Source organism: Lutra lutra, chromosome 10 (assembly GCF_902655055.1).
Source record: "Lutra lutra chromosome 10, mLutLut1.2, whole genome shotgun sequence".
In the NCBI taxonomy this organism is placed as follows: Eukaryota; Metazoa; Chordata; class Mammalia; order Carnivora; family Mustelidae; genus Lutra; species Lutra lutra.
Genome location: NC_062287.1, coordinates 71,334,018 through 71,357,876, shown reverse-complemented (window position 1 = coordinate 71,357,876; position 23,859 = coordinate 71,334,018). Strand labels below are relative to the sequence as shown.

At 36.7% G+C, this 23,859-nt stretch overlaps 1 protein-coding gene across 9 annotated transcripts in view; it reads left to right on the top strand.

Annotated features, from left to right (window-relative positions):
• SOX6 (SRY-box transcription factor 6) overlaps positions 1 to 23,859 on the top strand; it is a 637,684-nt gene that overhangs the window by 79,448 nt on the left and 534,377 nt on the right. The window lies entirely within an intron of this gene.

The window sequence follows — 23,859 nt, the reverse complement described above, 5'->3', positions numbered from 1 at the left end:
CAGACTTATCTTTAGGTGGAATTTTGCACTTAAATCAAAAGTCTTGTGTACTAATTAGGAATGTGAAACTTTCAATTAAATTTCAGTCTCATCCTTTTTTATTTGAGTATAAATTGGCATTTTTTTTTGCTATAATATTCTTGTTGTGCTCTTGTTGGAGTCACAATTGTAGGCATTGCATAGCCTCATCTTAAATCTATCTTCCCCTGCTTTTAGATGAGAATTCATGGGCTGTTTTAGGTTTGTGATCCTTTTTACTCTGTGTTGAGTGTTCTTCCTCTTGTACTGTTTCACTTCATTTCCCTCTTTTTTTTTTTTTTTTCTGTATCTGTATGTTTTAAAGTCCTAGGACCTTCTTTCCCCCCCCTGTGCACTTGTACATTTCCTGCTTTCATTTTGATCTGGGACCAGAAATTCTATCAGATACTTCCAGGTGAAGTTGAAGTTGTACACATGCTTGTTTTATGTCTCTGTGACTATCTAACCTAACAGTGTGGTGTTTCCAGTAAGTTTTTCTTCTGTTATGTGGAGTGCTTTTGAGTTACTTTTCTTAGGTTGTCTCATTGCTTTCTTTTTCATTTTCCTTTTTAGATTGCATATACATCTTGAGGTGCTGACTTATTTGGTACTGACATTGAGACTATTGATTTTGCTCACAGTAACCCCAGGCTCATTCCCTTCCTCTGGATCAAGTTTATTCAGGCACCCTTGAAAAAGTGTATTTTCAGATACTTTTATTATTTTCCTTTATCACCAGTGATTTACCTTCATTTACTTGAGTCTTGTATATTTGTGAGTAAGCAGGCTCTAAGGCTTAAAGCCAGAAGTTCTCACATTTTCTTTATTTGTGGTGTCTTTAGTGTGTCAGTAATTTTTTCACAGGGACTTTGATACAAGAGAAATACATAACAATTTACTTTAGTACATAGTTGGGACCAAACAACTTAAGTGTTTATGTACTACATCTTAGTAGCTGTTTGAAAAAAATACAGGTAAATTGAAAGTAAAAAAATCCACAACTTTAATTTGATTTTTAAATAATCACAATTGCTAATGAGCTGTCTGTGCTTTTTGGGCGCTGTACAAATTTTTCAAACATTGGAAACAGATTGGACATCGCATTCCTCATTTTCTGTTCCATATTAACTTTAACATAGTTGCTTTTTTATCACTGTAATCACTGAAAACAGCTTTGCAAAGATATGAAGCCATAGAAAAGAATGTAGTATGATGTAAAGTTGAAATTTGTGTTTGTAGTTTGCAGAGTGATCAACAGATGTCGTGTATCACTGTGTTTCTCTTGAAAAGTTTACATATCCTGTAGGGTTTCTGTGAGTTCTCTGTGGTATTTTGGGGTGCCTTTGGTACTTTCTTTTTGTCTACCATGACAGCATGCTTTTCTGGTATATATCAAAGTGTCTGGAAGATGATAGGTACTCGTTAAATTTTGGTTGGTTTTCACTGTTGGCAGGCAAGCAGTTGGTTTACAGAAGTTGGGACAAAAAAGAGAACATATGTACAATCTGCAGTTCTGGAAGAAGACATATTTTGAAGCACAGTGCTTTGCTGAGTTATGTTTTGCCATGCTTCTTGCTTTCCTCTTGAATGAATTCTGACGATTGTAAGACACTCATATGGGCTTGTCAAAGACATAGTTCAAAACCTTAATCTCCTCCCATTTGTTTTTAATGTGAAGAACTCATCTTAGACATCTGTTCTAAGAAAAACAATTAGAGAGAAATTATGATGCAGTGGTCTTATCCTGAATTTTATTTTGTGACTTGGCTAGCTCCTGTGCTTTTAAGTTTTAGTAGCGTAATAGTCTTATTTCATGGTAAACACTGCGAGGCAAGTGTAGCTTCAAATTTCTTGTCATTAGTTGACTGAGTCACCTTGCTCTGATTCACCATGCAGACAACCAAATTGGGAATAAAAATTTAGTGGGTGGATGCAAGGGGTAACATCTGCTTTGCCAGCATTCTACTCACTGAATATACTATTTGTATAGTTCAGGTACTGCAATTAAAAAGAAAGGTGAAGCCTGGGCATATGAGATCTCCATTAGAGAGAAAGTTTTTAGACCTTATAGCTCTGTTTTGACTTGGCTGGAATTTTTCTTAAAAAAATTGATTTAATCCTCCCTAGAGTGTTAAGTGCTAACTCAATATTTTGCTAATTATGCAAAAGGAGTACCAGATGGTTTCTGAGGATGCCACTGTATGGGTGGAAGCATTGGTGAATAAAGCTGTGGTAAACTTTGTAGCTCCACGACCATAATCATCCATAGCAACATGTGCTTTTGTAACAGAGGAATAAACAATTATATAACATTTTAAGGTAATACAATTAATTCTGAGAAAAGAGTTTCTGTTTCTTGTAAACTGCCAAGTAGTAAGAAGGTATCATTTAGAATGAAGCTCCTCTAGTATTATAATCATCAAAGAAGTATGTTTGTATATATTTCTTTGGAAAGTAAAATTTCCCCCTTATTCTCCTTTACTCTTTGCCCTGACAATCATCTCAAATTGTTACCTTATTTATTATTATTTTTTTATTTAACACAATCAGAGTCTTAACTTAGATAATTTTTTTTCTGGGTTTCATTATCTTTGCCTTCAGTTAGCCTGCAAGAAGAATTGCTTACTATCCCTACCTCCTGATCAGTTTACCTACACTGGAAAATGGAGAATTAAAAGTAATTACTACATCAGAAAAGTCTCTGTGCTGTATCTCAAATCCAAGGGGATGGGGGTACTAGTCTCCAAGATGTAACAATGTATAACAACAAATATGACAACATGTAAATTCAGAATAACCTAGCCTACAAGAATATTTTAGTGGAAACAAGAACCAGGGTGTTAATAATAATAATTTACCATAGAAAGATGAGTTCTTATTAAAATGGACTTTGATTAGTAAATTGATATACATCAGAATATTCTTTTTTCCCATTTATTTATTTATTTATTTATTTAATTTCTTTTCAGCATAACAGAATTCATTGTTTATGCACCACACCCAGTGCTCCATGCAATACATGCCCTCCATAATACCGACCACCTGGCTCCCCCAACCTCCCACCCATCCCCCCTTTCAAAACCCTCGGATTGTTTTTCAGAGTCCATAGTCTCTCATGGTTCACCTCCCCTTCCAATTTCCCTCAACTCCCTTCTCCTCTCCATCTCCCCATGTCCTCCATGTTATTTGTTATGCTCCTCAAATAAATGAAACCATATGATAATTGACTCTCTGCTAGACTTATTTCACTCAGCATAATCTCTTCCAGTCCTGTCCGTGTTGCTACAAAAGTTGGGTATTCATCCTTTCTGATGGAGGCATAATACTCCATAGTGTATATGGACCACATCTTCCTTATCCATTCATCCGTTGAAGGGCATCTTGGTTCTTTCCACAGTTTGGCGACTGTGGCCATTGCTGCTATAAACATTGGGGTACAGATGGCCCTTCTTTTCACTACATCTGTATCTTTGGGGTAAATACCCAGTAGTGCATTTGAGGGGCCATAGGGAAGTTCTATTTTTAATTTCTTGAGGAATCTCCACACTGTTTTCCAGAGTGGCTGCACCAACTTGCATTCCCACCAACAGTGTAAGAGGGTTCCCCTTTCTCCACATCCTCTCCAACACATGTTGTTTCCTGTCTTGCTAATTTTGGCCATTCTAACTGGTGTAAGGTGGTATCTCAATGTGGTTTTAATTTGAATCTCCCTGATGGCTAGTGATGATGAACATATTTTCATGTGTCTGTTAGCCATTTGTATGTCTTCATTGGAGAAGTGTCTGTTCATGTCTTCTGCCCATTTTTTGATATGATTATCTGTTTTGTGTGTGTTGATTTGAGAAGTTCTTTATAGATCCTGGATATCAACCTTTTGTCTGTGCTGTCATTTGCAAATATCTTCTCCCATTCCGTGGGTTGCCTCTTTGTTTTGTTGACTGTTTCCTTTGCTGTGCAGAAGCTTTTGATCTGATGAAGTCCCAAAAGTTGATTTTTGCTTTTGTTTCCTTTCCCTTTGGAGACAAAGGCAAAGGAAACTTCTTGAAAGAAGTTGCTGTGGCTGATATCGAAGAGGTTACTGCCTATGTTCTCCTCTAGGATTCCGATGGATTCCTGTCTCACATTGAGGTCTTTTATCCATTTCGAGTTTATCTTTGTGTACGGTGTAAGAGATTGGTCAAGTTTCATTCTTCTACATATAGCTGTCCAATCTTCCCAGCACCATTTATTGAAGAGTCTCTTTTTTTCCGCTTTATATTTTTTCCTGCTTTGTCGAAGATTATTTGATCATAGAGTTGAGGGTCCATATCTGGGCTCTCTACTCTGTTCCACTAGTCTATGTGTCCGTTTTTATGCCAGTACCATGCTGTCTTGGTGATCACAGCTTTGTAGTAAAGCTTGAAATCAGGTAACATGATGACCCCAGTTTTGTTTTTCTCTTTCAACATTTCCTTAGCAATTCAGGGTCTCTTTTGATTCCATGCAAATTTTAGGATTATTTGCTCCAGCTCTTTGAAAAATACCGGTGGAATTTTGATCGGAATGGCATTAAAAGTATAGATTGCTCTGGGCAGTATAGACATTTTAACAATGTTTATTCTTCCGATCCAAGAGCATGGAATGGTTTTCCATCTTTTTGTCTCTTCTTCAATTTCTTTCCTGAGTGTTCTGTAGTTCCTCGAGTACAGATCCTTTGCCTCTTTGGTTAGGTTTATTCCCAGGTATCTTATGGTTCTTGGTGCTATAGTAAATGGAATCGATTCTCTAATGTCCCTTTCAGAATATTCTTTTAATCAAGTAGAATAAATTGTTTTTTGCTTTTTAAAATGTAGTATAATAAAAAAGTTACTGAAGTCTTTGTACCAAGATACTGTGTAGATTTATAAAAGGAAAGAGAAAATACAGGTTTTTACCCTTAAAAGATTTATAGTCTGGGGGCGCCTGGGTGGCTCAGTGGGTTAAGCCGCTGCCTTCGGCTCAGGTCATGATCTCAGAGTCCTGGGATCGAGCCCCGCATCGGGCTCTCCGCTCAGCAGGGAGCCTGCTTCCTCCTCTCTCTCTGCCTGCCTCTCTGCCTGCTTGTGATCTCTCTGTCAAATAAATAAAATCTTTAAAAAAAAAAAAAGATTTATAGTCTGAAGAAATACGCATTGAAACAATTGAAGAGTTGCTCCATTCATGTTGGCCAGGGTCAGGTTCTTGATTAATATATGTTGAAGGAAAAAAGTACAGTTGTACATAAGATTAAGAGAAATAAGGCCGTTACTTCAACTAGTTCAGAATAGATTTTTGTTGATTTGAAGAAACAAGTGAATAAGTAACTACCTATAGGTTTACATGTTAATTCAGGAGCTTACAGTCTTTAAAGCCTGTGAACAAATGGCACAGAACCAAGGTGTCACCTACTAATTTGTGAAATATCAGCTTCTAAATTTTAAGAGAGGCAACATCTTTTTTTCTCAGATGTCATTTCTGTTTATTCTGATGTGACATGAGATTGGTAAATCATTTATAGTCTCCATGATTATAAACAAAATGAGGTCTGTATGTAGTTGAATGAACTTAAAGACAGACATAAGGTTAATTGAAATGAAAAAGACATTTATGAAAGCCATGGGAAAGTTAGATTCAAGGATATGAAAATGATCTATGGTATTTCCATGTTCACTGAATTGGGTTTACAGAGAAAGGGATATGTTGAAGTGAAGATCTGCTTGATTCAACCCATTTTACAGCAACCATTTTACTTTTTTGTAAATGGCTAAATACTCATACAGCTGCAAAGAGTTTGTATGCCAAGAGGAGGGCAGAGTCAGCTGGAAGAAAGAATTGTTCATTGCTCATGTAAGCTTATTTAAAATAAAAATTATGAAAAATTATGAAAAGAGGGAGTATATGTTTAGTGGATCTGTCTGGGCATAATCATGACTTGTTTTCCTGTCATGTTTTTCTGTAGTGTTTACTCTGTTATTCATTAGCACAAGATAATACTCATCTTTGTTTTGTCCAGCACTGTTTTATAATATATTTGTAAAGCTGTCATTTTCAAGGTGCTTCCATTATGCTGAGACCATCATACCAGTATGGTAAATCTGAAAACTTCATTCCTAGAGTTAGTTATACTGACTCCAGGAATATAAAAAATGTATGTATATAATATACTAAATGATGCGTAGGATAGCATACCTTAAGGATATATAGCCTTGCTAGGTAATCTTTAATATCTTATTACTACTTAATAGATTAGATATTTGTTATGTGTCAGGGACTGTGAGGACTTTTGGAAAACTCAATTTCAAAATAAATTTATTTACTTGAATAGGTCATATGTATATATGGTAAAAATTTATAAAGGTATAGAAAGTGCAGAGAAAAAGGAGATGTACTTACTTCCTGCGAGTTCCTCGGTTTTTCAGGTTCCTTTCTTGAAAGCCATGTCCATTACCAGTTTTTTATGTATCCATGTAGAACTGTGAAATGCTTTCTTAACACAAATGGTATGTTGTATATGCATTTGCCTGTGTCTTGCTTTTCATATAATATATATATTGAGGATATACCTGTTAGGACGCTAGGATCTTTCTCATTCCTCTTAAATATTCAGTGTTTGAGTATATTATAGTTTCTTTAGCCCCACCCCATTAAAGGCTCTTTGGTTGGTTCTAATCTTTTACTACTACTAACTAACAGTATTGCTTTGAATATCCTTGTACAGTCTTCTTTGTGTTCATGTACAAATATATCTGTAAGACTAATTCCTAGGAATGGAACTGTGGGTTAAAAGTTACATGCAAATTAAATTTTAAATTTAAAGTTATTATCAAATTGCCATTCATAGCTGCTGTGCCAATTTGTATTCCTAACGATCATGTTTGAGATTGCTTCTTTCACCTTACAGGACCATACAGGTGAAAACTGATGTCTCATAGTTTTAGTTTGCATTTTTATCATTTTCTTTAGATTATTTTTGCTTAAATGTCAGTGATTTAAGAACGTAATTGTTTTTAACCTTTGTATTATAGAATATAGTATCCAAGTAGAAAGGTGCACAAAACAAAGATGTTTTATAATAAAGTGGATATCTATGTAATCACCACCCAGGTTAAGAAATAGAATATTTCTATCATCCCCAAACTTCTTCTTGCTCCTCTGCCAGCCATTACTGCCTTTCCTCCTCCAAAGGTAAAGTTGTCACTATCTCTTTCTTATGGCAATCACTCCTTTCCCCCACCCAAGTTTTTATTTAAATTCCAATTAGTTAACATACAATATAGTATCAGTTTCAGGTGTAGAATTTAGCGATTCTTCACTTACATACAATAACCAGTGCTCATCACAAGTGTCCTCCCTAATATCCATCTCCCATTTAACCTGTCCCTCCTGTCTACTTCCCCACTTGCATCCCTCAGTTTATTCTCTATAGTTGAGAGTCCATTTCTTGGTTTACCTTTCTCTTCTTAACCCTCCCCTGCCATGTTCATCTCTTTTGTTTCTTCTTTATAGTTTCTTTTCCAGAGCACACATCCCTAAACAATAGTTTGGTTTGCTTATTTTCCTATACTTTATATAAATGGAATCATGGGAAATTGGAAGGAGAGGTGAACCATGAGAGACTATGGACTCTGAAAAACAATCTGAGGGTTTTGAAGGGACGTGGGGTGGGAGGTTGGGGGATTCAGGTGGTGGGTATTGGAGAGGGCACGGATTGCATGGAGCACTGGGTGTGGTAGAAAAATAATAAATACTATTACGCTGAAAAATAAAAAACTAAAAAAAAAATAAAAAAAAAACACCTAGTGCTCAACACAACATGTCTGACCCTTTAAAAAAAATTGATTTAATTAAAAAAATAAATAAATAAAATAACAAACAGACAAAAAAACCCACACAAATACACACACACACACACACACATATTCTTTTATTGTTGTCTAGAATTTTAGTGCCACTGAAAATATGAAGTTATTATATAGTAAATATGCACCATTGGCGATAGTTCCTTTTTTTTAAATTTTATTTTTTATAAACATATATTCTTATCCTCAGGGGTACAGGTCTCTGAATCGCCAGGTTTACACACTTCACAGGACTCACCATAGCACATACCCTCCCCAATGTCCATAATCCCACCCCTCCTCTCCCAAACCCCCTCTCCCCATCAACCCTCTGTTTTGTGAGATTAAGAGTCACTTATGGTTTGTCTCCCTCCCAATCCCATCTTGTTTCATTTACTCTTCTCCTACCCCCTTAACCCCCCCATGTTGCATCTCCTCTCCCTCATATCAGGGAGATCATATGATAGTTGTCTTTCTCCGATTGACTTATTTCGCTAAGCATGATACCCTCTAGTTCCATCCACGTTGTCGCAAATGGCAAGATTTCATTTCTTTTGATGGCTGCATAGTATTCCATTGTGTATATATACTACATCTTCTTTATCCATTCGTCTGTAGATGGACATCTAGGTTCTTTCCATAGTTTGGCTATTGTAGACATTGCTGCTATAAACATTCGGGTGCACGTGCCCCTTCGGATCACTATGTTTGTATCTTTAGGGTAAATACCCAGCAGTGCAATTGCTGGGTCATAGGGTAGTTCTATTTTCAACATTTTGAGGAACCTCCATGCTGTTTTCCAGAGTAGGTTGCACCAGCTTGCATTCCCACCAACAGTGTAGGAGAGTTCCCCTTTCTCCACATCCTCGCCAGCATCTGTCATTTCCCGACTTGTTAATTTTAGCCATTCTGACTGGTGTGAGATGATATCTCATTGTGGTTTTGATTTGTATTTCCCTGATGCCAAGTGATGTGGAGCACTTTTTCATGTGTCTGTTGGCCATCTGGATGTCTTCTTTGCAGAAATGTCTGTTCATGTCCTCTGCCCATTTCTTGATTGGATTATTTGTTCTTTGGGTGTTGAGTTTGCTAAGTTCTTTATAGATTTTGGACACTAGCCCTTTATCTGATATGTCATTTGCAAATATCTTCTCCCATTCTGTCAGTTGTCTTTTGGTTTTGTTCACTGTTTCCTTTGCTGTGCAAAAGCCTTTGATCTTGATAAAATCCCAATAGTTCATTTTTGCCCTTGCTTCTCTTGCCTTTGGCGATGTTCCTAGGAAGATGTTGCTGCGGCTGAGGTCGAAGAGGTTGCTGCCTGTGTTCTCCTCAAGAATTTTGATGGAGGGTGCCTGGGTGGCTCAGTGGGTTAAGCCACTGCCTTCAGCTCAGGTCATGATCTCAGGGTCCTGGGATCGAGTCCCACATCGGGCTCTCTGCTCAGCAAGAAGCCTGCTTCCCTCTCTCTCTCTCTCTGCCTGCCTCTCCGTCTGCTTGTGATCTCTCTCTGTCAAATAAAAAAAAAAAATCGTAAAAAAAAAAAAAAGAATTTTGATGGATTCCTTTCTCACATTGAGATCCTTCATCCATTTTGAGTCTATTTTCGTGTGTGGTGTAAGGAAATGATCCAATTTCATTTTTCTGCATGTGGCTGTCCAATTTTCCCAACACCAATTATTGAAGAGGCTGTCTTTTTTCCATTGGACATTCTTTCCTGCTTTGTCGAAGATGAGTTGACCATAGAGTTGAGGGTCTATTTCTGGGCTCTCTATTCTGTTCCATTGGTCTATGTGTCTGTTTTTGTGCCAGTACCATGCTGTCTTGATGATGACAGCTTTGTAATGGAGCTTGAAGTCCGGAATTGTGATGCCACCAACTTTGGCTTTCTTTTTCAATATTGCTTTGGCTATTCGAGGTCTTTTCTGGTTCCATATAAATTTTAGGATTATTTGTTCCATTTCTTTGAAAAAAAAAATGGATGGTACTTTGATAGGAATTGCATTAAATGTGTAGATTGCTTTAGGTAGCATAGACATTTTCACAATATTTATTCTTCCAATCCAGGAGCATGGAACACTTTTCCATTTCTTTGTGTCTTCCTCAATTTCTTTCATGAGTACTTTATAGTTTTCTGTGTATAGATTCTTAGTCTCTTTGGTTAGGTTTATTCCTAGGTATCTTATAGTTTTGGGTGCAATTGTAAATGGGATGGACTCCTTAATTTCTCTTTCTTCTGTCTTGTTGTTGGTGTAGAGAAAAGCAACTGATTTCTGTGCATTGATTTTATATCCTGACACTTTACTGAATTCCTGTACAAGTTCTAGCAGTTTTGGAGTGGAGTCTTTTGGGTTTTCCACATATAGTATCATATCATCTGCAAAGAGTGATAGTTTGACTTCTTCTTTGCCGATGTGGATGCCTTTAATTTCCTTTTGTTGTCTGATTGCTGAGGCTAGGACTTCTAGTACTATGTTGAATAGCAGTGGTGATAACGGACATCCCTGCCGTGTTCCTGACCTTAGCGGAAAAGCTTTCAGTTTTTCTCCATTGAGAATGATATTTGCGGTGGGTTTTTCATAGATGGCTTTGATAATATTGAGGTATGTGCCCTCTATCCCTACACTTTGAAGAGTTTTGATCAGGAAGGGATGCTGTACTTTGTCAAATGCTTTTTCAGCATCTGTGGAGAGTATCATATAGTTCTTGTTCTATCTTTTATTAATGTATTGTATCACATTGATTGATTTGCGGATGTTGAACCAACCTTGCAGCCCTGGGATAAATCCCACTTGGTCGTGGTGAATAATCCTTTTAATGTACTGTTGAATCCTATTGGCTAGTATTTTGGCGAGAATTTTTGCATCTGTGTTCATCAAGGATATTGGTCTGTAGTTCTCTTTTTTGTTGGGATCCTTGTCTGGTTTTGGGATCAAGGTGATGCTGGCCTCATAAAATGAATTTGGAAGTTTTCCTTCCATTTCTATTTTTTGGAACAGTTTCAGGATAATAGGAATTAGTTCTTTTTTAAATGTTTGGTAGAATTCCCCCGGGAAGCCATCTGGCCCTGGGCTTTTGTTTGTTTGGAGACTTTTGATGACTGTTTCAATCTCCTTACTGGTTATGGGTCTGTTCAGGCTTTCTATTTCTTCCTGGTTCAGTTGTGGTAGTTTATATGTCTCTAGGAATGCATCCATTTCTTCCAGATTGTCAAATTTGTTGGCGTAGAGTTGCTCATAGTATGTTCTTATAATTGTCTGTATTTCTTTGGTGTTAGTTGTGATCTCTCCTCTTTCATTCATGATTTTATTTATTCGGGTCCTCTCTCTTTTCTTTTTGATAAGTCTGGCCAGGGGTTTATCGATCTTATTAATTCTTTCAAAGAACCAGCTCCTAGTTTCGTTGATTTGTTCTATTGTTTTTTGGGTTTCTATTTCATTGCTTTCTGCTCTGATCTTTATGATTTCTCTTCTCCTGCTGGGTTTAGGGTTTCTTTCTTGTTCTTTCTCCAGCTTCTTTAGGTGTAGGGTTAGGTTGTGTACCTGAGACCTTTCTTGTTTCTTGAGAAAGGCTTGTACCGCTATATATTTTCCTCTCAGGACTGCCTTTGTTGTGTCCCACAGATTTTGAACCATTGTGTTTTCATTATCATTTGTTTCCATGAATTTTTTCAATTCTTCTTTAATTTCCTGGTTGACCAATTCATTCTTTAGAAGGATGTTGTTTAGCCTCCATGTATTTGGGTTCTTTCCAAATTTCCTCTTGTGATTGAGTTCTAGCTTCAGAGCATTGTGGTCTGAAAATATGCAGGGAATGATTCCAATCTTTTGATAATGGTTGAGACCTGATTTAGGACCGAGAATGTGATCTATTCTGGAGAATGTTCCATGTGCACTAGAGAAGAATGTGTATTCTGTTCCTTTGGGATGAAATGTTCTGAATATATCTGTGATGTCCATCTGGTCCAGTGTGTCATTTAAGGCCTTGATTTCCTTGTTGATCTTTTGCTTGGATGATCTGTCCATTTCAGTGAGGAGAGTGTTAAAGTCCCCTACTATTATTGTATTCTTGTCGATGTGTTTCTTTGATTTTGTTATTAATTGGTTTATATAGTTGGCTGCTCCCACGTTAGGGCCATAGATATTTAAAATTGTTAGATCTTCTTGTTGGACAGTTCCTTTGAGTATGATATAGTGTCCTTCCTCATCTCTTATTATCGTCTTTGGCTTAAAATCTAATTGATCTGCTATAAGGATTGCCACTCCTGCTTTCTTCTGATGTCCACTAGCATGGTAAATTCTTTTCCACCCCCTCACTTTAAATCTGGAGGTGTCTTCGGGTTTAAGATGAGTTTCTTGTAGGCAACATATAGATGGGTTTTGTTTTTTTATCCATTCTGATACCCTGTGTCTTTTGATTGTGGCATTTAGCCCATTAACATTCAGGGTAAGTATTGAGAGATATGAATTTAGTGTCATTGTATTGCCTGTAAGGTGACTGTTATTGTATATTGTCTCTGTTTCTTTCTGATCTACTACTTTTAGGGTCTCTCTTTGCTTAGAGGACCCCTTTCAATATTTCCTGTAGAGCTGGTTTGGTATTTGCAAATTCTTTCAGTTTTTGTTTGTCCTGGAAGCTTTTAATCTCTCCTTCTATTTTCAATGATAGCCTAGCTGGATATAGTATTCTTGGCTGCATGTTTTCTCGTTTAGTACTCTGAATATATCATGCTAGCTCTTTCTGGCCTGCCAGGTCTCTGTGGATAAGTCTGCTGCCAATCTAATATTTTTACCATTGTACGTTATAGACTTCTTTTCCCGGGCTGCTTTCAGGATCTTCTCTTTGTCACTAAGACTTGTCAATTTTACTATTAGGTGACAGGGTGTGGACCTATTCTTATTGATTTTGAGGGGGGTTCTCTGAACCTCCTGGATTTTGATGCTTGTTCCCTTTGCCATATTGGGGAAATTCTCTCCAGTAATTCTCTCCAATATACCTTCTGCTCCCCTCTCTGTTTCCTCTTCTTCTGAATCCCAATTATTCTAATGTTGTTTCGTCTTATGGTGTCACTTATCTCTCGAATTCTCCCCTCGTGGTCCAGTAGCTGTTTGTCCCTCTTTTGCTCAGCTTCTTTATTCTCTGTCATTTGGTCTTCTATATCGCTAATTCTTTCTTCTGCCTCATTTATCCTAGCAGTGAGAGCCTCCATTTTTGATTGCACCTCATTAATAGCTTTTTTGATTTCAACTTAGTTAGATTTTAGTTCTTTTATTTCTCCAGAAAGGGCTTTTATATCTCCCGAGAGGGTTTCTCTAATATCTTCCATGCCTTTTTCGAGACCAGCTAGAACCTTGAGAATTGTCATTCTGTACTCTAGATCTGACATATTACCAATGTCTGTATTGATTAGGTCCCTAGCCTTTGGTACTGCCTCTTGTTCTTTTTTTTTGTGGTGAATTTTTCTGCCTTGTCATTTTGTCCAGATAAGAGTATATGAAGGAGCAAGTAAAATACTAAAATGGTGGCAACAACCCCAGGAAAATATGCTTTAGCCAAATCAGGAGAGATCCCAAATTGTGAGGGGGGAGAAAGGGGATAAAAAGAGGTTCAGAAAGAAAAAAGAAAAAAAAAGAAACAATTAAAAAAAGAAAACCAATAAAGATAAAATATAAAAAGGAATAAAATATATATATTAGATAAACTAGTTAAAAAAGAAAAGGGTAAAAGTTAAAAAAATTTAGGAGAAGAAGAAAAAAAAATTGAAAAAGAAAAATAAATTGAATTAACTGCAAGGCTAAAGAATCATGGGGAGAAAGTCACGAGTTCCGTGCTTTACTTTCTCCTCCTCTGGAATTCCGTCGCTCTCCTTGGTATTGAAACTGCAGTCCTTGGTAGGTGAACTTTGTCCTGGCTGGGTTTCTTGTTGCTCTTCTGGGGGAGGGGCCTGTTGTAGTGATTCTCAAGTGTCTTTGCCCCAGGCGGAGTTTCACCGCCCTTACCCTGGGCCGGCCTGAGTAATCCGCTCGGGTTTGCTTTCGGGAGCTTTTGTTCCCTGAGCGCTTTCCATAGAGTTCCAGAGGACAGAATTGAAGATGCGGCCTCCCGGTCTCCCGCCCGGAGGAGCCGAGAGCCCGGGGCCCCACTCTCAGTGCGCCCTCAGAGAACAGCGCCCAATGACTCCCGTCACCCTGGCCTCCAGCTGCGCTCTGAGCTGACCGAGCCTGCGACCGGTTCAAGGTAACTTCAAGCTTAGAGCTCACTCCTCGGCTCTGTCTCTGTAGCTGGCTTCCCCGTTCTAATACCTGTAAGATCTGCGACACTCAGACACCCCCGATCCTTCTGTGACCCTGCGGGACCTGAGGCCACGCTGACCCTGCGTGGGCTTCACCCCGGTTAAGCCTCTGGAGCGATGTCCCTCAGCAGAACAGACTTTTAAAAGTCCTGATTTTGTGCTCCGTTGCTCCGCCGCTTGCCGGGAGCCGGCCCCTCCCCCCGCGGTCTATCTTCCCGTCGCTTTGGATTCACTTCTCTGCCAGTCCTACCTTTCAGAAAGTGGTTGATTTTTTGTTTCTAGAGTTGCTGTTCTTTTTCTCTTCCATCTCCCGTTGGATTTGTAGGTGTTTGCAATCTTTAGATAAGCTATCTAGCTGATCTCCAGCTACCTGAAGTAGTCTCAGCCTGCTACTTCTCCGCCATCTTGATTCCTCCCCCTTGGCGATAGTTCCTGTTTTCTTTCTTTTTTGTAATTTACCATGATCTTTAAGGCAAAATAGACTGTTTTATGTTTGAATCTGTTGAATTTCAGTATTCGGTTTTAATAAAACAAGTAAAACATCTTGGAAATTAAAAAAAAAATGGAATCATACATTATATATCCTTTCATATTTGTATTCTTTTATATTACATTTGTGATATCCATCCTTGTTATTTTGTATATCAGTAATTTGCTCATTTCTTTGTTGTATTGTATGACTATATCACAGTTTACCCATCCTATTGTTGACAGACATTTTCAATTTGGGGCAATATGAATAATGCTACTATAAGCATTTTTCTACACTTGGTTGCATTTCTGTTAGATATATACTTAGAAGTGGAATTGTTGGATCAGAGGATATGGTATTTGATCTACATTAGATAATGCCAACCTGTTTTATAAGTCTTTCCAATTTATATTTCCACCAGCGGTTCATAAGTGTTCCTTTTATCAAATGCCTTTGCCCAGTATTGTGATTATCAATTTCTATAGTTTTTATTTTGATGCTGGTGGGTATGATATAATATCCCATTATGATTTTAATATGTATTTCTGTAAATATTAATGAAGGTTAGCACATTTTCATGTTTATTGGACATTTGGAGTCCTCTTTTGTGGTTTCTTTTTAATTTTCATTTTTTTGGTCTCATTTTCTATTCAGTTGCTTATCTTTTTCTTGTTGACTTGTAGAAATTCTTAATTTATGTTGGGTACAAACCAGTTTATATGCTGTTTTGGTTTGGGTCCAGCAAAACCAGAGACATAAGGATAAGGGTACAGATAACTTTTTTTTAAATTAAAGATTTTATTTATTTGAAAGAGAGAGCAGAATGAGAGAGAGAGAGTGCATGTGAGCATGAGCAGGGGTGGGGGGTGGAGGGGCAGAGGGAGAGGAAGAAGCAGACTCCCTGCTGAGCAGGGAGCCTGTTTCGGGGCTCTATCCCAGGACCCTGGGATCATGACCTGAGCCGAAGGCAGATGCTTAACTGACTGAGCCACCCAGGCACCCCCAGATAGATTTTTGGGAGTGATTCTAGGAAATAGAAGAGAAGAAGTGGTAACGGTGAGGCATGGAAGAGGGAAAAACGATTATTAATTTTACCACTGTAGGCATCAGGAACTTGATTGCTCTAGGACCTCTGAGAAGAGCATAGAACATCTTCCTGAAGGAAGGGTGTCTTGAGCACTTATTTAGTGTGGTTGAGAGTTCCTTTCAGAAGCATTTATTTCCTCAACTTCCAAGCTGTGCTTATGCTGGGCAAAATGTATTCCCATAGCCTTTAGAGAAGGTCTAAAGCTGAAGGTGGCAGAATGCTCAGTGAGCACTTAAGATGAAATACTTGCCAGAACCAGTTAAATTTGAGCTCACATAGAACGGTCTATTACAGCTTTGGCTAAAATCAGAAATGGGCCTGGGAACTCTTAAATAGGGGCACCAGTGGTGCCCTTTGTATCTTTTAAATACCTTTCCCCATATTTGAGGTGACTTTTACTCTCTTAGTAGTGTATTTTGTGAACAGAAATGCTCACTATTTATGTAACTGAATTTATCTCTTGGGTCCATGGTCAAAGGAGCGAGACTGATACAAAGCAAAGGTCAAGCAAAGCTTTATTTCATGCCAAGCATCGAGAGTCAAACTGTCCAGCCAGGGCCATCTCTTGCAAAGAGGTGACCTCTCTCTGCCTTACAGACTAGCTTTTAAGGGCAAAGGCCATGTGGTTGGGCCTGGTCATGTACAGATGGCCAATGAGATTGTAACACAGAGAAAGCTTCACAGTCCTGCTAGGTCACACATAAGTGACCAATTGAATTACAATTTACCTTAGTAGACATTTGAACCAGCCTATCACCTTGGTCAGAATTGGCGCCCAGAAGGCACCAAAGGGTGGGGCCCGTACTCCTTGGTAGCTAGGGAGACAGTATGCACCCCCACTGATTGAATACCTCCGCCTGGCCTGACCCACCCTTATATTTGGGCTTTGTTACCTGGGACTGGTTTCTGGGACTTATTTTAAGTGAGTCCCCTGGGGGAAGGGGGGCGCAGGGACAGTTTAAGTTTTACTGTATAAACAACAAGGCCATTGTTTAATCGGATGGTATCACTCTGGCTAAATAGGCCCTTAAATTATCCACCTTTTACATTTTGCTAATATTTTAATCTCTTAAGACATCTTACCCTGAATTCATGAGAATGCTCTTAAATTTTTTTTTTTTTGAATAGTGTGTTTTGTTTGAGAAGGTTATAAAAGGTATAGGTCATTTCTCCAGGAAAATAACACATGATTATGTGCAACTTTGAGGTGTTCATGGAACCTTTGAAATCTTTCCATGGAACCCCTAGAGGTTTATTGATCTGAGGTTAGGAATTTCTGATTATTGTTTTACCTTTCAAATTTAGATTTATAGACCACCTGGAACTAATTTTTTAGTATGATGTGAGTAGGGTCAAGTTTTATTTTATTTTTCCATGTAGTTGTGTGATTGAACCAGCATCATTTGTTGAAAAAGCAAACAAAATCATCCCCATCTATTCCCCACTGCTTAGTAGTGCCAACTTATAATTTTGTTGTAAAACAAGTACCTAATCTGCTTAGTTTTTTTTTTTTTTTCTTTTCTTTTTCTTTTCCTAGGCTCTTGATTCTGTTTCTTTGGAGTGTTTTTCCCCTTGAGCCAGTTTCTCTCTGCCTTAATTACTACTGCTTTATAGTAAGTCTTGATATATGTAGAACAATTCTGTCATTGGTGTTCTTCAAGGTTTTTTTTGGCTTTTCTTGGACATTTGGATTTTCATATAAACATTAGAATCAGTTTTATTTTCATATAAACATTAGAATCAGTTTCTAATCAATTAGAAACAATATATATACATATGTATATATATATATACATACACACATACATATTCACATGCACCATACTGTTGGAATTTTTATTGGAATTGCATTGATTTTATAGATTAATATGGAGAGATTTGCTTCATTCCAATTTTGAGTCTTCCAATCCATGAGCATGGTGGAACCCTCCACTTATTAAGTTTTTTAACCTATTCTCAAAAATGTTTTATAATTTACTGCAATGAGGTCTTGCATTTCTTTCATTAAAAATTTTGCTTAGGGGCGCCTGGGTGGCTCAGTGGGTTAAGCCGCTGCCTTCAGCTCAGGTCATGATCTCAGGGTCCTGGGATCGAGCCCCGCATCGGGCTCTCTGCTCAGCAGGGAGCCTGCTCCCTCCTCTCTCTCTGACTGCCTCTCTGCCTGCTTGTGATCTCTCTCTATCAAATAAATAAATAAAAATCTTTAAAATAAAAAAATAAAAAAAAAGTTTTGCTTAGAAATTTGATATTTGTAATGGATTTTTGTAAGTGGTATTTATAAATTCTGTTTTGTTTGGGTTTTATATAGAAATACAATGTAGGGGGTGCCTGGGTGGCTCAGTGCGTTGGAGCCTCTGTCTTCGTCTCAGGTCGTGATCCCAGGGTTCTGGGATTGAGCCCCACATCAGGCTCTCTGCTCCGCAGGAAGCCTGCTTCCTTCTCTGTCTCTGCCTGCCTCTCTGCGTAGTTGTGATTTCTCTCTGTCAAATAAATAAAATATTTAAAAAAAAAAGAAAGAAAAAAAAAGAAATACAATGTACTTTTGGGCACTTGGGTGGCTCAGTGGGTTAACTATCTGCCTTTAGCTCAGGTCATGATCCTAGGGTTCTGGGATCAAGCCCCTCATCAGGCTCCCTGCCCAATGGGGAGACTGCATCTCCCTCTGCCTGCTGTTCCCCTGCTTGTGCTCTTTCTGTTTAATAAATAAATAAAATCTTTTAAAAAAGTAATACAGTATACTTTTGTATCTAACACCCTTGCATAAAACAAACTTGCCTAATTCACTTATTGATTATAATTCTTTATCTGTAGATACTTTTGAATTTTCTACCTATACAATCATATCATTTCACATGACAGTTTGATTTCTTCTTTTTTAATCCTTATACCTTGTATTTCTTTTTCTTGTTGCATTCTTATTATTATTGTTTAAGGCTTCCAATATAGTGTTGAGAATAGAAGTAATGATGATGGGCATCTTTGTTGTATTCTCTAGCTCAAAGAAAAGCTTTCAACATTTTTTTTTAAAGATTTTATTTATTTATTTTGACAGACAGAGATCACAAGTAGGCAGAAAAGCAGAGAGAGAGAGAGAGAGGAGGAAGCAGGCTCCCTGCCGAGCAGAGAGCCCGATGCGGGGCTCGATCCTAGGATCCTGGAATCATGACCCAAGCTGAAGGCAGAGGCTTTAACCCACTGAGCCACCCAGGCACCCCTCAACATTTTATCATTAAGTACAATTGTATATCTGCTTAAAAATAATGTTTATTGTGCAGTTGTTGTAGTTGTTTGGTACACCATTCTAAATATATCAATTAAGCCAAATTTGCTGATTGTATCATTTAAATCTTAATTATTTTTCCCATTTTTTTAGTCCATGTTATTTTATCATTTATCAAGAGAGGTATTTTAAAATCTTTACTCTGATTGTGAATTTGTCTATTTTGCCTTATATTTCTGACAAATTAGCTAAACATTTTTTTTTAAAGATTTTATTTATCTATTTGAGCGAGAGACAGTGAGGGAGAGCATGAGGAGCGAGAAGGTCAGAGGGAGACCCAGACTTGCCATGGAGCTGGGAGCCTGATGTGGGACTTGATCCTGGGACTCCAGGACTGTGACCCAAGCCGAAGGCAGTTGCTTAACCAACCGAGCCACCCAGGCACCCAAATTAGCTAAACATTTGAGACCACATCATTAGATTCATACAAATTAAGAATCATTATATCTTAACAGTATATTTTTATATATATATGTGTGTGTCTATATATATATAGACATATATTTGGTGGATTGACTCTTTTATTATTTTTTAAGATCTTTATTTTATTTTATTTTTTCTGTGTTCCAAGATTCATTGTTTATGCACCACACCCAGTGCTCCATGCAATATGTGCTCTCCTTAATACCCACCAAGGACTCTTTCATTCTTAACTGTGACCTTTGTCCCTGCTAATGTTCTTTGCCTTTAAGTCATTCTTTTTTAATAGTATTCTGGTTTTCTTTTGGTAGTGGTTTACATATTATATTTGTAAAATCTGTTTATTGTTATTTTTTTCATATATTCTTGTGTTTTATAAGTGTCTCTTATAAACCACATATAAAAAGGATTTTATTTAATTTAAAAATTCTTTTTATTTTTAAATTAAAAAAATTTAAATTTAAATTCCATTTAGTTAATATATGGTGTAATATTAGTTTCCAATGTACAATATAGTGATTCAATACTTCCATATTTTAAAATTGGAGTATTGGTTCATTTACATTTAATCTCTGAACATCCTTGTGTTGTACTTCCACTCTGGCATGCCCTGTCCTCCAACTGCTTTGCTTTTCTCTATATCACTTGCCATCATCCAAAATACTATTCCTGTTAGTTATTTTGTTTATTGTTTGCCTCCCATTAGAATGTAAACTCAATGGATATGGGGACTTTTTCGTCTATTTTATTTATTTATGTATTCAGATCATTAAGTGGATAGGCATTCCAAAATTTTTCCAGAATAATAACTCAATGATTTACATTCCATATATTCTTTTTGGAGATTTACAAAAATGTTAATGTATAAAGAAGTTACACAAATACAAAATTTGTTCAGTCAAGCATTTCCCAAGCTTTTACAGTCATAGAATCTTATTAATAAGTGTAACATCTATTACCTAAGGAAGCAAGTGTTCTATAGCATACACTTTGGAAAATATCTAGAAGATATGATTACTGAAGTATTCCTAGTATTCATGGATTAGAGAGCCATTTAAAAGATATCCAGTTGGGGAGGCCACTAAACTAGTGTTCAGCAAACTATGTCCAGGTGGCCAAATCTGGCTCGCTACCTATTTTTGTAAATTAAGTTTTACTGGAATACATCATGCCACTTATTTGTGTACTGTCTGTCTTTTGCTCTATGAAGACAGAGTTGACTAGATGTGGACTTCAAAACTTAAATCATTTACTATCTGGCCTTTTACAGAAAATATTTGCTGATTCCTGCTAATAATTGTCAAAAAAATTCTTGAATACTTACTACTTTGTGGGCTCAACATGTTGCTAGATATTTTTATAAAGATAATCTCACTTAATTGTCCTAAAAATCTTTTGAGGTAGGCAATATAATTATTTTTATTTTATAGATGAGGAAACTGAGATGCAGAGAAATTGAATAATTGCCCATCATCACACATTTAATAAGTGACAGAGACAGGTTTTGAACCTACGCCTGACTCTTAGTCTTTGTTCTTTCTCACTAAACTAGACTGTCTTCTGGTTCCTGTTGTTCTACAGAGTATGAAATAATGGAATAAATATTAAAGAAGATTAAAAATGCATACTGTACAATGTAATTATTATTCTAAGAGGTTAGCTAAACAAGCACAGCTGACTTTATTTTGAGGTTCTTTGTGCCTACAATTCTTGAACATAGCAATAGTAAATATTACCTTCTTATAAAAATATATATTTGGAGAATTGCGGTTTAAATAAGTAATTTCCCAGATACAATTTTGTATCTTTCACACACTCAACTATTTTAGATATCCATTTGTAATTTAGAAAACATCCTTCTTTCATTCTGATAGTTTCATTCTGATAGTATGCAGTCTATATTGTAATAGAAAGGACAGAGTAAACATTTTGGGTCAACCATACCCATTATAGTAACAGTTGCCACCACTTATTGAGTGCCTAAGTGCCAGGAGACTGTTTTTATTACATATAAAGTAATCTCATTAATCTTAGCAACAAATCTGTGAGGCAGAATACTATTATCGCGTGCATTTTATAGATAAGGAAACTAAAGTTACTTATCAAGGAAAAAGTAGCTGATTTACCTTACTCTGTACCTTCAGAAGAATATTGCTGATTCAAAGGAAGTTAGGTAATTCTATTGGCTACATTAAAACTCTATTATATAATAGAGTGGAGATACACCACATGAGCATTTCCCAATGACATTACCCAGGATTCCAAATAAATGTTTTAATTACCATAATAATATTATGTCTTGTAATAGGCTCTATTTTACTTAAACTTTTTCTTATTTTCAAATATAGTATATAGAACTCACATTACTAACTAAGGAGGTTTACTTATATGTTAATTATAGGTAAAAAATAAAAACCCTTTGAATGTCAGTCAAGATAATAAATTTGTGAGTGTGAACTCTGCACTGAATAGTAGAATTACATACTTTTTTCTGCCTAATTTACCTTTTCCAAAGAAAAATCTTCAGCCTTATGGAAATTTAGAAAAGTACAGAAAGTAGAAAGAAAAGAAAGAATTTACCTCTGTTCTCATACATGGTTACAATCTTTGTTAACAGCTTAATAGTTCTTTCCAGTCTTTTTCTTAAGCAGCAGTTTTTATTTTTTAAAAAGTATGTGAATATAATTTTTATCCTTTTTTGGTTCATATTATCACACGAGCACTTACCCAGGGTTCTGTCAACATGCTATTACCCAGGATCTACATAAAAATTTGATAACCGGGGGGCCTGGGTGGCTCAGTGGCTTAAAGCCTCTGCCTTCAGCTCAGGTCATGATCTCAGGGTCCTGGGATCGAGCCCCGCATCGGGCTCTCTGCTCAGCGGGGATCCTGCTTCCTCTTCTCTCTCTGCCTGCCTCTCTGCCTACTTGTGATCTCTGTCAAATAAATAAATAAAATCTTAAAAAAAAATTGATAACCATAAAATAGTGAGTGAGTGACTATATTTTACTTAAACTTCCCTTATTTTTAGATATGGGTTGTTTCAAATTATTATTGTTACTGCTCTTTTATCTCTCCGTTTTTTTTTGTTTTTTTTTTTTTGCATTTTATTTTATTTTGGTGGGGGAGGGGTAAAAGGAGAGGGAGAGAAAATCTTAAGCAGGCACCATGCCCAGTGCAGAGCTGGACATGGAGCTTGATCTTACAACCCTGAGATCATGACCTGAGCTAAAATCATTTAGCTGACTGAGCCACCAAGGCAGCCTTATTTTGCATTTTAAATTATAAAAGTATAATCATGCTTATATCCAAACTGAAATATGTAAACTTGTAAAGTGAAAAGTAAAGATCTTTGTCCCACTATGAAGAACTTTCTGGGTATTCTTCCAGGATTTGTCTATGCCTATGTAAGCATATTTATATCTATCCTTATTTTATGTAAGTAGGATCTATAACCTGCCCCTTTGGTTTTGCTTTTTTATGTAATGTTGGGATAAATATATTTGTGCAAAAATTATTTTTGTGTTTATGACTATTTCGTTAAGACAGGCTCTTATAAGTATGGCTGGGTCAAAGAGATGGACAGTTTGAAGGTTCTTACTAAATTTGCCAAATTTAATACACTGCTGTTTTAGGAAGAGTATGTTAATATTATAAAATAAGAATTTATTCTATCATTATAACTTCTACAAATTGTATGGAAACCTGGCATGCTAATTTCCTGAAAGCTTTTTTATAAAGGCCCAATCATTTATGATAGAAGTAGATAAATATATACTATAGGCATATCACATTTATCTCTATGTTATGGGTGTAATATATCTATACATATATTTGTGCACATATAATATGTATATGCACACACACTGAATTTGTTTAACCAGGGTAGGTCTGGTCATTTTTCCTGCTTTGGACTTAGAATTGTTATTCTTACTCTTACTGATATTAGTTAGAAATGTCTTTTTTACATCATTTTTTGAGGTTATAATTTAGTTTAAAAAAAGGTGTATTTGATGCGGGCACCAGGATGGCTCAGTGGGTTAAGCCTCTTCCTTCAGCTTGGGTCATGATCTCAGGGTCCTGGGATCAAGTCCCTCATCTGGCTCTTTGCTCAGCAGGAATCCTGCTTCCCCCTCTCTCTCTGCCTGCCTCTCTGCCTACTTGTGATCTCTGTCTCTGTCTAATAAATAAATAAAATATTTTAAAAGAGTGATTTAAAAAAATAAAAAAGGTGTATTTGAATCTTATTTAAATCTTTACCTATTTAAAAAATTTTCAATTTATTTTTATTTTTTTAAATAGAAAAGTTTTTTTTTTATTTTATATATATTTTTTTAAATTTTTTTATTTTTTCAGCATAACAGTATTCATTATTTTTGCACCACACCCAGTGCTCCATGCAATCTGTGCCCTCTACAATACCCACCACCTGGTGCCCCCAACCTCCCACCCCCCACC